Source organism: Natrix helvetica, assembly GCF_964273705.1.
Source record: "Natrix helvetica genome assembly, chromosome: 5".
In the NCBI taxonomy this organism is placed as follows: Eukaryota; Metazoa; Chordata; class Lepidosauria; order Squamata; family Natricidae; genus Natrix; species Natrix helvetica.
Genome location: NC_138551.1, coordinates 73,002,531 through 73,016,929, shown reverse-complemented (window position 1 = coordinate 73,016,929; position 14,399 = coordinate 73,002,531).

The window sequence follows — 14,399 nt, the reverse complement described above, 5'->3', positions numbered from 1 at the left end:
ATTTTTGGCAGAACCCCTATTTTTGAAAATGTGCACTGTGTCCGTGCAATGTGGTTTTAACAACAGCAGCCACAATTATCCTTTTCTTTGTCTCTACAAAGCCAATTTCTGAGCTAACCATTTTTGCAAGATATATTTATCATACAATGCACAGCTGTGCAAATGACAACATCAAATCTCTGACTCACAAACAGAGTTGTAAAGGCAAGCTATAGCTACACTAAAAATACAAACATTGAAACAAATCAGAAGCTCATGAGATATGACTGGACAGGCGTGCATTTTGGAAGACTTCATTGGTTAAAGCACTGATAAATTCAGAACTACTCTTTTGAGCTTTTTAATTTTATTTTTAGTTGGCCCATTCCTAGGAAACAGTTAAGTAGTAGGAAGGTTCATGCCAATAATTAAGAATAAAAAAGTAATCAAAGTACTGTAAATAGAATATGTTTTTACCTAGATCAGTGGTCCCCAACCTTTCTGGCTTGGCGGCCCAGCAAAGGTGGGGGAGAGGATGGTTCTCTGTGAGGATCATATGATTACCATTTGTAACCACGCCAGCTGGCTTCCGACGAGTAAAGTCAATGGGGATTGCTGGGTTTGCTTAATGACCACAGGATTCACTTAACAATTGTAATGTTCGCTCAACAATGGTGGCGGAAAGGTTGTAAAATTAGGTGTGACTCACTTAATAAACGCATTGCTTAGCAAAATAAATTCTGGTACCAACTGTGGATTATTAAGTTGAGAACTGTCTATAGTTTAGTGTTTATTGTTCTCTACAGCAGGGGTCCCCAACCCGTGGTCCATGGACTGGGACCAGTCTGTTGTATGCCAACAACCAGTCCACGCAAACAAGTGAAGCCCCATCTGCGGGATGCAGGCAGCATGCAAAACCATGGCTCCTCCAGTCCACAGAAAAACCTTTCTCAATGGAACCAAACCGTGGTGCCCAAAAGGTTAGGGGCCATTGCTCTAGAGCACTGATTTGTAGACTGAATCTAAAGCTTCATCCTTGGCCATGCCTACATCTCTTCCTCTTTCCACTTTATTCCCTCCTGATATTCTTAAGTGGTTATGGAACTGGCCAGTATTGGGATTCTTTTTTTTTTTACTACTGGTTCTGTGGGCGTGGCTTTGTGGGTGTGGCAGGGGAAGGATACTGCAAAATCCCCATTCCCTCCCCATTCTCAAAATTTCCACTACCAGTTCTCCAGAACCCGTCAGAACTGGCTGACTACCACCTCTGGAACTGGCATTTGTGACATTAATGACATAAGGCAGTCTGAAGACTGAGGTGTGGCATGAGGAATTCAGCTTGATTAAGAAAGCAGTGATTGTAGTACCTGCCATTCTTGTTCGTCAACAGCTAGAAACCTAGGATTTCACCTGGAAGACTTTTTCAGGCAGAATGCATGTCCAAGTAGAGTCATCTTGGCCAAGTCAGTTTTGAAGTATAGAAGATTCCAGAGGTTTATATTTTCTATATAAAGTCACAATTAACTCTAGAGGCACAATGGTTGTAAAGCCCCCAGAACAGAGCCACTCTTTATGTAGTGTTGCTTCATGTTCCCTGTTCTAAGATGTGTGAGCTTCAATTCCCAAATTTCTTCAGACATTGGCAAGTTTGAGATAGGTAGACAGCAACTTCCTGGCTGAGGAATTCTGGGAATTGAAGTCCACATATCTTAAAGCTGACAAGAATAGAAAAAGTATCTCTTTTACAATTTGGTGCTAGGTGTGTTATTGCAGTGGTTCAAATGTATTATTAAACTGTATATTTTTTCATTTATGTTTTCTGGAATTGTGCCTGTAATTTCAGTTCAAATTTTGTTTTTAGAAATTTTTGGATGTTTGATGTAATTCTTTCAAATATTTTGGATTTGGGGTTGGGGATTTTGTTTTGTTTTGTTTGCCTGATCATAAATGGTAAAATGTTCCTTCTTTGTTATGACATTTCCAACAATGCTTTATCTGCCTTAGCTGTTGCCGACAGAGTTACATGCCATCTGCAGAACATTTTGTACCAATTAAATTGTAGTTTGGAGTAAATGTTATTATTTTTTTCTCATAGCCTTTCCATTGGCTCAAATTATTCATCCATTTTAACATATTTCATATTTCAGCAACAATTTATAAATATGTCCTTAGTTTTACATAAACATTTAAAAACGCTGTCATCTTTCTCAAAGTCCCTTTTCTTTTTTTAGATTGATTTTTATTTTTCTTGGCTGATGAATGAGTATCCTTTTTATAATATCTTTATTAGATTCCAACATCAAACATTAAAATACAAACTACACGTTAACATGGAAAGAGAAAGAGACTAACAAAGCCAATTAAAAGTGATCAAAAATATGCATCAAACAAATATAATATAAATGGCCTCCAACTTTCTTTTAGTACTTCTAAAAGAAAAAGATATTAACAATATAATCATCTCTCTTTAAGTTTTAACAAATAACACCAATCTATAAAAAAATTTAAAACGCTACTAGGCAACACACTAAAAAAACCCGCCAAGATTCATTAAATGTTCTTCTCTTAATTTAATCTACCATATAATAAATTATCAAATGTAAATAATCTATTTTAAAAGCTACAATATTTCTGTAGTTAAATACAATCTAATTTTCAAGACCCAGTCCTGATAAATTGGTTTCAACCTAAATCTGAGATTAAGACTGTTTCAATAAATGATGTGGGCAGAAGACAGGATGTGGAGAATTTACTTGGAATCAGAATGTCTGAGATTTCAACCTATTACTCATTTCAGAAATGCAACTGGTGATACCTTGTGGACTTTGGATAGGCCTTATTATTCAGAGCAGGCAGCTGCTTGTGTGTCATCCAACCTCTGCTCTTCATTTTGAGAGAGAAATCTCCTTAAAAACAAACAAAAAAATGCCACCAAATTTCAATGGATGTTAGAGAGGGAAAAATATGCAAAATACAATGATATGCTATCAAAACTCTTCCTCAATCTGAGAGGCAAATTTATAAAATAAACGCAGCTTGCAAATTCATTGGGTGATGAACGTGGAGCTGAAATCAGCACCTGGCCTTCCTCTTCAGCACCTGCCTGTCCTCTGGGTATCCTCCAAGACACGCAAGCTTCTGTGGTGTTTTTGTTCTTTTGTTTGCAGAAAACATTTAGGTCACCAAAAGAGCAGAGCAGGGCACATTGACTACGGCTCCTACCATACATTCATTTTATTTAACAGTTGAAGGTAAATCTTGCTCAGTACTGGCGATTTCCATATCCCAGAATAAAGCAACCATTGTGGAAAGTTTTGGAAAATACTTTGTAAACAGGAATAACGTAACATCTGAGTCATGAATGGAAATTCCAAGGCATCTCTTGAGATGATGTCAGATATGTGTATTAGACTTTTCTAATCTAGAGAGCAATAACAGCATTGAAGATGTGTCCTGCTAGTTCATCAAAGCATGCTTGATTCCATGAATGAAGGCAAATATACGTATCCTGGGATAATGTTGCAGAATCCAATCTGGGTCAATCACTGGGACCAGAGGTTTAGTCTTCCAAGCGTTCAGATTCGTGCTGGAGCCCATCTTCAGGGAACTTCTCTCTACCAGAATGCACATTTTGGCAGAGAGATGTCCCCTGAGGATGAGCTCCAGCACAAGCTTGGAAGACTAAACATCTGGTCCTAGTGACGGACAAAGATTGAATCCATGCTTGATTCCCCCCAAAAAGTAGGGAAGCTATGTTAGCAAGAACAATTAAAAACATCAATAAATAGGGCCTATTGTGGCAATCAAACTATTACCAATCAGTGCTCAAACTTCTGAGTGTTGTAGCGTTCTTATCAAGCTGGGAGAAGGAATATTAGAAGTCTAGTGATTGTGAAGCCCCAGTGTGCCTTTCCATTCTATTTTTAAGTAACAAGTAGAACTAGATTGTGCTGTGGTCTGTTTTTCCATAGTTTGTTTTGAAGAAGGCACAATTTGATGGGTTTACCAAACCTACCAAACCTACTAAGCCATGATTTATAAATGGTCCAGCTGAGTTCGATACACTAAGTCAATAACAAACATTCAACGAAACAAGATAGCCTGTGTGAATCCATACAGAATATTGAGATGGGATTATAGGCATTAGAATTAGCTGAAATGTGAGTGACACAAAAAATGGGAAAGAAGAGATTTGATCACACTATTTGGCCACCAGCTTGATTTCTTTGATGATATACTGAAGATAGCCATGTTAATTTTTCTATCACCTCCATTATCGTTTTGTCCTTTTTCAGCAGGTAGGTGTGCACATTTCCAAAGATACATGATTACCATGATCATCAAATGACCATCTGTCTGCAAGGAGTATAAATCCTTCTATTTCCCACCATCCAGTCAGAGCTAAAGAAGCTTATTGGATGAGAAGCAAAATGTCTTCAAAAAAAAACCAGAAAGTCCAATTGCCTCTTGAAAAAGCACCTTTGGGACATAAGATGGCTTGTCCCTGAAGGAAATAATGTAGCAGATGTACATATGTAAACATGTAAATATAGGTACATGTAGAATAATCTTAAACATAAGAGCAATTCTTCTTACTATGCATGCATGATCTGCACCCCAGATTAATGAAAAACAAAAACTGGGCTTTTAAATAAAAAATATGCAGATCTAACATGCTTGCTTGACAAATGCCAGATCAATCAAGCCCAGCTTCCTAAGGCAAAGAAGTGTAGACTACCTGAGCCATTGGATTCAGATGGCTGGTGTAATATTTAATATAAACTGCCACAGTGATCTTGCCTTGAATTGCTCTGAGTCATGAGAAATCCAGAATACAGGTGGCTCTGTACTTTTAGTTGTGTTGATTTTAGCTTGGCAGTTTAAGGGAAGGGCTGCGTTGGACTGAGGCCAACCAGAAATGTTGGTTGACTTTCCCAAGATGATTTCTATTTAAAATAATGTCTTCAGAATGACATATGAGTTAGGCCCTCCCTGGTTACAAGGAACCCTGAATAAAAACTTTGGAAAGAACTTGGTATCTGCCTGCAAAATAGATAATTGCAGATTTAATCTGAGAATTGGATAAATAAATTATATATTCCTTTTCAGAGTGCATCCAATAAGAATGTCCATATAACTGTAATACAGCTTACACATGATCTTGTCTATAAATATTTTCCCTTCCTATAAATCCATAAACTATGCCACTTTAATGGAGAGATTGGACATTAAAAACTAATGGCAAGAAATTTCTTTTGGAGTGCACTGTTTATTCCATTAGATTGGTGTTGCTATTTTGTTTAGGCAGCAAGATCTTTGTCACATGACAATCTGTTACATAGTGATTGATTGATTGATTGACTGATTGACTGTTGGATTATGTGCCATCAAGTTGATGTCAACTCTTAGTAGCTCAGAATATAGATAGACTTTCAATTACAGTGAATCCATCATCACTATAATTAAGTCCACCCACTCTGCTGCTAGTTGCTCTTCTTTCCATTCCTTCTTGACCAGCTTTATAGATTGCTCAAGAAAGCTCTGTCTTTGCATATTGTGTCAAAAGTTTATTTTTCATCTCTGCTTTGAATGAAAATTCTGGATTGATTTGTTCTATGATCCATCTGTTTTCTTGACTGTCCATGATATTAAAACACTAAAGTTCAAAAGTATCGATATTCCTTCTATTCTGCCTCTTCAAGGTCCCATTTTTATTTCTCCACAGAGTTGCAGGGAAAACCATTACCTCCACGATTCTGATCTTTATACAGTATTGAATTTTAGTCTCATTTTTTTCTACTATGCTTCTTGATTTTTCACTAGAGCTTCCAGATCATTTGCATTTTCAGCTACCAGCGTCCTGTAGTGTCCTCAGCAGAGCACAAATTATTGATGTGTGGGAAGCACCCCACCCCTGAAGAATGAAATATTTTGGGGAATATTAAAAGAGGCAGATTATATTTCCTCAAATATTGAGGATAATATTATATTTCTCCTCAAAGGAGAAATGGAGAAAGATGTTCTTAAAGGCAGAAAGCAGCCCCAGTCTTTCTTAACAGCCTCCAGCAGATGCCTGAAGAGAGGGATATTTTGTGCTGTGGGAAGTTAGCACCTACCCCTCTCCTAGAGAAATGAAATATCCTGGGAAATATTGAAAAGGCAGAATATTATATTTCCCTGGATCAGAAATGGAGAAACATGTTTTTTAGGCAGGAAACAGACTCACCCTTAATAGCCCCCACCTTTGTTCAATGGGCCATTTAAAAAGCCTGGGCCAGTCTATTCTACATCACAAAGACCGCTCCCCTTCAGCTCCAGGGTGATGGGATTAAGGCATGATAGTATTAGCCCTTTACCTTTCTCACCACAGGGCACCTGGGAAAAACCAATACTCAACTAAACTTGGATTCAAAGCACAACCTAAAGAGTTGCCCTTGCATGGCCCCATGGGAATCTGACAACCAATCAGAATACATTTCTTACACAGGAACAGGAAACAGAGAGGTGGGGCCGAACAGAGTGTAAAAAACCCAGCAAGCCCCTTCTCTTTCTTTCTTCTTCACCCAACATCTGGAAGCATGTGATCCAACTTTTCTGTTTAGGACCTCAAGCCATGTGGTCCTGTCCCCCATTAAACCATCTTTCCAAGCAGCCTCCATGTCTCCAGTGTCTTTTCCCCCCACTTGGAGCTGAACCCAGAAGAAAAGTTTCTTCTAACAGTGCCCATTAAGAAATCTAGGCCAGCCTATTTACAAACAAAACATCTTCAGGTCCAGATGATGGGATTAAGAATTTACACCACCACCACCACCAAATTCTAAGAACAGGACATGACTTTTAGGATATAATAGGATTAACCCACCACCATTAGAATAGCAAAAGACACCAGACTTGCTACATTGCACAACCCCCTGCAGCATCTCAGAACCCTATAAAAATCCATGTACTCATCAAACCAATTTGTCAATTGTCCTAGAACTGCATGCTGTGGTTAGTTCTGCTCATCAATAAACAGAGTCCTTCTTTCTAATCAGCCTCCATTTTATTTCCAGCACCTTTCTCCCGGATTAGAACCGGACTGGATTTTTCTTCCAACAGAGGTTTCTTCCCCCAGTTTTAAAATCAAACCAATCTTCTTACAAGGCAGCCTCCATCAATATATCATCATTAGCATCACAATCTGTAAAAATATGAAACATAATTATCATCCAAAAACATTTAGGATTAAAGTAATCACATACAGAAATTTGGGGAATGAAACTATATTAAAATACTGCAATGCAAGCAGATGATACAGATTTCTCGTCTTGTAGCTTCACCTAAACACAAAACATAAGCTTCACATTATTATAGCTGTTGTTTTCCCCAGAATCCTCTCTGTCCTGGGCAGCCATTCAGCGGACATAAGCAGAGAGGCTGACTGAGAAGTACATTCTGACCCTACCAGTTCTCATTCCAACCCCAATGCCACCTAGTTCTTCTGGTTGATCTGGAAACTTTCTGCTAAGTTTCCAAGCCAACCAGAAGTAGAGTCACCTGAATGTAATTATAGCACTCCACACAGGAGTTGTCATAAGTTCTAAAATAAGTAACACCTATCATTTGTCAGCTTCCATTGGCTAGGGCTACAGAGGATTAAGTTACTGCAGGAAGAATGGGATGAATCTCTAATATTTGAAACAGGCAATTAACCCTTTTTCTATGAAGTCTGTCTAAAGGAACAGTGACATCTTAAACTTAAACAAGAGGACACCTAGATTGCAGTAGATCTGCACTGGAAAGTGACCTTTTGCATGAACATACTTTCGCCTCTCTTTCCTCAACCCTGCTGCAGCAATATTTTCATTTTTATGGCAACCATTTATTTTGTATGCATGCAAAGCAATTACATTTTAATCTGTGACAAGAATCTGGCTGCCTGGCCTATCACTGCAAACAGCTGATGCCTGTTCTAAGAGCAAAACATCCTGTAAGATCAGCGTTTCTCAATGTCAACCAACTTTAAGGTGTGTGGATTTCAACTCACAGAATTCTCTAAGATTCCCCAGAATTCACTGCAGGATGCTGCAGTGTTAAGAAAAAGCTGCATGCTTGTTGCAAGCTATTTCTCTCCAAGACTCCTTTGTCAATACACTGTGGACCTACATGGGCTTGACTGTGATTCTACCCAAAGTCTATAAAGAGAACAGTAGCTATGACAATTAAGATATGTATAAACAAGCTGTATTTCATGATTGGGTGCTGTGCAGATCTCATCAAACCTGAATAGCCAAATACTTAAAAAAAACTAGATGTGTTTTGCAACCATTGACATCAATACATTTCAAAAGTATAGCAACTTTCAATAGAAACCTGCAGGATCAGATAGACTTATGATGGTTTTGTTTTTTGTATGCAGTGTTATTCTATCAACTGCCTTTTCCAGGTAAGAGTAGACTACAACACTCACAATTCTTTATATGTGCTGACTGGGAATCAGGGAAGCTATAACTCAAATTCAACTGAAAGACACCATATTGGATAAAATTGCATTTTTGAGGAAGAAGATATTTTAGCCAAGTTAAGAATCCACTACATCATCTTCAAGCTTATGGGTCTAAAGCATTATTGCAAAAGAAAAAAGGCTGTTCTGACAGAACCCCAAAGCTAGTTTAGCAAACTTGTGATAGCAGCTGCTTTGAAAATTGTGATATAAAAACTTTCTGTCCAATATTAGAAAAGACAGGTCCAAAAGCTCTTTTGATCCTTTCTAATTACTTGATATCAAAACAAAAGCCCATTAGTACCAGCCTAGCACTCATTAATTCGGACTACACAAGAGCTGGTGCCATTCTGTCTCATCCACGGGGAAGCCTTTGGTTTTATGCTTTCTTCGGAATCAGGAGCTAGGAATGAAAGCCAGCAAGCAGGCTCTGACTGGCTGTGATTTTTCTTTCTAGGTCAAATTGTACCTCATATTGTAACTACCTGCAACATTAGTTTGACAACTGCTTCTTTTCTCCAAAGCATTCTTTAGAAACTGCAATTTAAATCAATTAAGGAACAATACAGTTAACTCTTTCCTGCCTGATAATGTCTCTGAACCACTTTTTTTCAGGTACGTTGTGCAGGTCTGCCAAGGCATTTTGATTTTTGAAACAAAGGATTAGGTAGCGCCAATGGTGGAATACGATTGGTACACCCCACTACAGGTACCGTTCCGGTACAGTGCTCCAGAGGGCCAACCCGCCCACCCGCTCTCCTTACCACTATTTGAGCCGATTGGGGCTTTTGTGCATGTGCACAGAGCATACAGCGCCTGCACAACACTCCACCGAGCAGCTGGAGCGTCGCGGGCAGTAAGTACGCATGCACATGTTCACGTGGTGGACGCCGGGCCCTGTTGCAGCACGCCGGTTGCAACGGGATCCGAAACCCACCACTGGGTAGCGCCTTCCAAATTTCCAGGCATATAGTCCTTGATTTACAACCATGTGCTTAGTGACACTTCAGAATTACAACGGCAATGAAAAAAGTGACTTACAACCAATCCTTGCAGTTACAACTCACATATCATCCCCAAGGTCATGTGATAAAAATTGAGGGGCTTGGCAACTGGCTTGTATTTATAATGTTTGCAGCATCCTGGGGTCATGTGATCACCATTTTCAACCTTCCCAGTTGGCTTCCAGCAAGCAATGCTGGAAGCTGGATTTGCTTAACAACCATGACAAAAAGTTCATAACATTGGGCACAACTCACTTAAAAACTATCTTGCTTAACAACAGAAATTTGGATCAGTTGTGATCATAAATTGAGGAGTATCCGTATTCTAAAGGCAACCAGACTAGGATTTAAATCTTCAACATTAGGAGGGCAACAGCATCTGCTCCTGCAGGATTAGGCAAGATGTGATTTTCCAGTAGTTTTAGAACTATTGGCTTTAGCAAACAGTCAGGGATGATGGGAGCTGCCACACCAAGCTAATGGTCCAGATGTTGCCTGCCTGCAGCAGTCATGGTTTGGGGATACAAAGCTGATTCTGTGTCAGCGCTCCAGATAGCATCCAAAATTAAATTAGAGTCCAAGGCAACGTGCTGCTCAAAGTTCCAATTTATTAAGAAAGCCATGCTGGCACATCTGGGGGAAAACCCAAATCTGAAGCTTCTTCCGTTTTCCCCCCAAGTTAAAGTTCATGATTTTGCCCCCACACCCACAACTCCATCACATGATCCAATCTTCCACTGCCATACTGGCAGTTCCACCCATCCAGTTCCGATCAGGTGCAGAGGTACCAAGACAAAGGATGACCTTGGCAAACTAGAAAGGAATTTTACTGTGGCTACATAACATTCTACTCCGTACTATCCCCACTTCCATTTCCCCACTATAGAAACAGCATAGTAGAATAGAAGTGTGGTAGGCCAAAGATCCAAAAGGAACATGGCTGCAGGCCTGACATTCTGTGTTGTACAATTCTACTGACCTAGCATCCTTGGCATTTGCCTGATGGGTGACCCTAATGGTGGACAGTTGTAATACAACATGAACTCTGAAAGGAGTCTCTTGGTCATGCTTGATACTAGTGTCCTCATTAGCAACTATACCTACTTTGTTTTCAGTTTTTCCAATCATGTGCAATTTGTAATGGCATTTTATAAAATAAAAGGTTATTTAAAAAATAAGAGGATTGGCAAAAAAAAAAAAGAAACTGATGCAGAAGGAACAAGTAAACAGAGCAACCATTTCTGACTTGACTTGATGCTATGTTATTTTACAAAGATAAAATTGTCAAGGGTTTATAGAAATATTCTCTTCTGTTATATATCCTTTATTTTAAAGGGAACAATGGAAAAGGAGCCAATGGTTCTGATTTATTGGGATTTCTCTTTCTATTTCTGTTAGGAACCAAGGAGAGCTTGAACTTATCACACAATGTTGGCATGAAATATTATAAGCAACTTCAAATGAGATCTGATTTATGACCAAAGTAACTGCTTACAAGAAGAACAGCAAAATTTCAAAAATGTCAAAATTGCTTTCTGAATAAAGTGAAATAAAACTGCAAAGAGAAACTCTTACAGGTGGAGAGGAAAACAGAAAATAGGATTCAAAGATTTCCATGTTCTACACTAAGAAAATTAACATGTTAACTTTTCAGGCCTTGAATAATGCTATGCAGTGTAACAAATCAGTTTGTGGACCTTGAATTCATCATTATTAATTTTCCATTTAGTTCACTACATCTATTCCAAGGTTCCCCACATAGCCACAGGTGGACCAAGTCTACCCCACACCTTGAATTCCATTCACCGTTAGCTAATTCCAAGCAGATGCTAACCATTAATTGAGATTCCTTTGCATAGGCTTTGGACCAATAATTCAGCTTAATTATACCTTCTGTGTGGGCCTGGACTTTCACACCTAACATTAAAAAGAGAAAACATGCAAAGATTGGATTAAAACCCTTCATTTTAAACTAGTCTGAGCTTTGTATATCAACGAATATGCTCTGTTCCTTGGTCGCTAAGTTTTTTTCTACAATCAGGTAGGTTTCAGTACATAGAAAAGAGAGGTCCATAGTACTGTTTGCCTCAGGCAGTGAAAAGTCTTCGGTTGACCCTGCATAGGTCAGTTTCCCCAACATAAAAGAAATCTGATTCTTTGAAAGCCAAAGTAGCAATCGTTGCCAAAGGCTTCGCTCTTCCACAGGTTATCATAACCTTTAATCTTTTCATCCCTTATAAGCCTGGAAGCAAAAAAAACAAAACGAGTGTTAATAATGCCAGATTTTAGAATATGGATTTCAAGGAGCGGGCAGCTTATGCATGCAAAATGGTGCTATTATATGGTTAAAGTAGAGGACAAATTCAGATTAATATTGGAAACTCACAAGGCATCTGCTTGCAAAACACACACACACACACACTGAAAGTGCAATCAATGTGATCCTCTGTGTGTGTGTGTGTGTGTGTGTGTGTGTGTGCATGTGTGTGTTTTGCAAGCAGATTTTATTTTCATTTTTTGCATCTGAGAAGCAGGCTGTAACTATGCAGGGCTTTACTTGGATTTTTCTTTTCAAAAAAACCCTTCCCTTTAAAAACCAAACAATAAGCCACTGGATGCATTCTTAGAGTATTTGGTTGCGGCTGTTGCTGTAATTTATAGGTTGTATTTTTAGAGCAATGGAATGTGTTTGTTACTCACTCCCTAGGTGTGCAGTCGGAGAGGAATAAGTCAGAAAAAGCAACTGAAAAGAGGAAGGTCAGTTCAGTTCCTTAGAATCTATTGCGTCTTCCCAAGATACTTTGGACTATGATTTCCCCACTCCAAAATGCCATGTGGGTTAAAAGCAATAAATGAGAAACTTTAGGACTCTGGATCCCAGAACTGGGTACTCCTCTCTGCAACTGGGAAGTATCTTATATGATCACAGCAAAATCATTTTTCATTGGAAAAAGAAGACCTAAATACGTATCAGTCCTCCTTAGTTTTAGTAGCTGCAGATGAATTGGTGTACAGCGCTATGGTCCTCCCACATTGATTTTGATTTAATACAAGAAGGCAAATTATAGATAGTCCTTGAGTTATGATGACAAACCTACCTTGGAGTTACTTACATCCTGGATTTGAAGTTCTGATGGTCGCCCTCCACTACTGTGATCATTTGACTGCATTTTACAATAGTTTTGCAAAAAACTGACATAAGTGATGTGAATTCAAACAACATCATCTAATGGAGTAGAGGGTAAACAACTGAAAGTAAAGTATAATGAGAGTGTTCCCTCATATTTATTCTACTTACCTGGATTGTGAGGACCTATACAGCAACGTGGACTTCAACTCCCAGAATTCCTCAGCTTTGCTGGCTGAGGAAATCTGGGAGTTGAAGTCCACAAGTTTTACAGTTGCCAAGGTTGGAGACCCCTGTTGTACACAGACTCTCATGCCCTAGTCATCTCTTGGCTGGATTACTGCAACACACTGTACATGGGACTACCCTTGAAGAATATTTGAAAACTACACCTGGTGCAGAATGCAACAGTGTGCACATTTATGGGATCTCTTTGGGTGACACATATAACACTACTGTTGCAACAGCTGCATTAGTTGCTAGTTTGCTTCCGGGTCCAAATCAAGATATTGGTTACCACTACATGGTATTGGTCTGAGGTATCTGAAGAGCCTTCTCACCGCAATGAGTCTTTCCGTCCCACTCGTGGCAGCGGAAGAGTCCTGCTACAGATCTCATCCGCTAAGAAATTCCAATGGGCAGGGTCAAAGAGAAGAGTTTTTTCTGCTGTGGCCCCGTACCTGTGGACACTCTACCACCAGAGGTGAGAATGGCTCCCACACTTTTGGCCTTTTGGAAGGGTATTAAAATTTGGTTTTTCAATTTTGAAAAAGATCCTAGGAGACATGATGGCCAAACACGTCTCAAATTTTTTTTAGACGAAATGGAAGCTAACATTTCAAGAATCTTATTATTTGCAATACATAAAAACAAATTTAGCAGATTAAAAAAATAAAATAAAATAAAATTTGGTTTTGCCAGTTGTTTTGGGGTCCTGAGGGGAGGCTCAGTCCTGAAGATGGTTGATGAGGTAAGAAGATCTTATCCCTATCTCTTAGTCCTGGTTTTCCCTACAGTTTTAAAGTTTTAAATTGCATGGTTGTAATATTTTAATTACTTATATCTATTGTTTTTTTATAATCTGTAAGCTGCTCAGTCACTTTAGAGGGGAGATGGGCAGCATAGAAAACATAGAAATTTAATATACATTGAATACTTCTGCTTTGAACAGTTCCCACAGGGGGGTGCCACAAAGAAGAGGGGGGGTCAACCTATTCTCCAACGTATATGAAGGCAAGACAAGAAGCAATGGATGGAAACTAAACAAGGAGAGAAGCAACCTAGAACTAAGAAGAAATTTCTTGACAGTTAAATATCTATGGAGATTCTCAGTCATCCAGGTCATGGTTGTCCCAAAGGTGATTTTTTTCTATGGGGACGCACTGGGGAAACAAAACAACCACTTCATAAATGCATGGCACAACATGAAAACAAACCCATCAGGACAAGATTCAGCAGTACATCTGCATTTAAAAGACAGAGGCCACTCTTTTAAAACCAGCAAAGTCCACATTTTGGACAGAGAGGACCGCTGTATTGAAAGAGGGGGTCAAAGAGGGCATCTATGTCAAAATTGAACAGTCCTCTCTCAATAGATTTGACATCATCTATCTCCAGTCTACAACGCAGTCCTTTCAACGGTTCCAAGAAGGCTCCACACCTGTTCACACTACTCAGAGGACCCTGATGACACAGATAAAATAATGCAAATGACCAGCTGTCTGCAAGGAGTATAAATCCTTCCATTCCCCAACATCCAATTAGAGCTGAAGAAGCTTCTTGGATCAGAAGTGAAACGTCTTCAAAG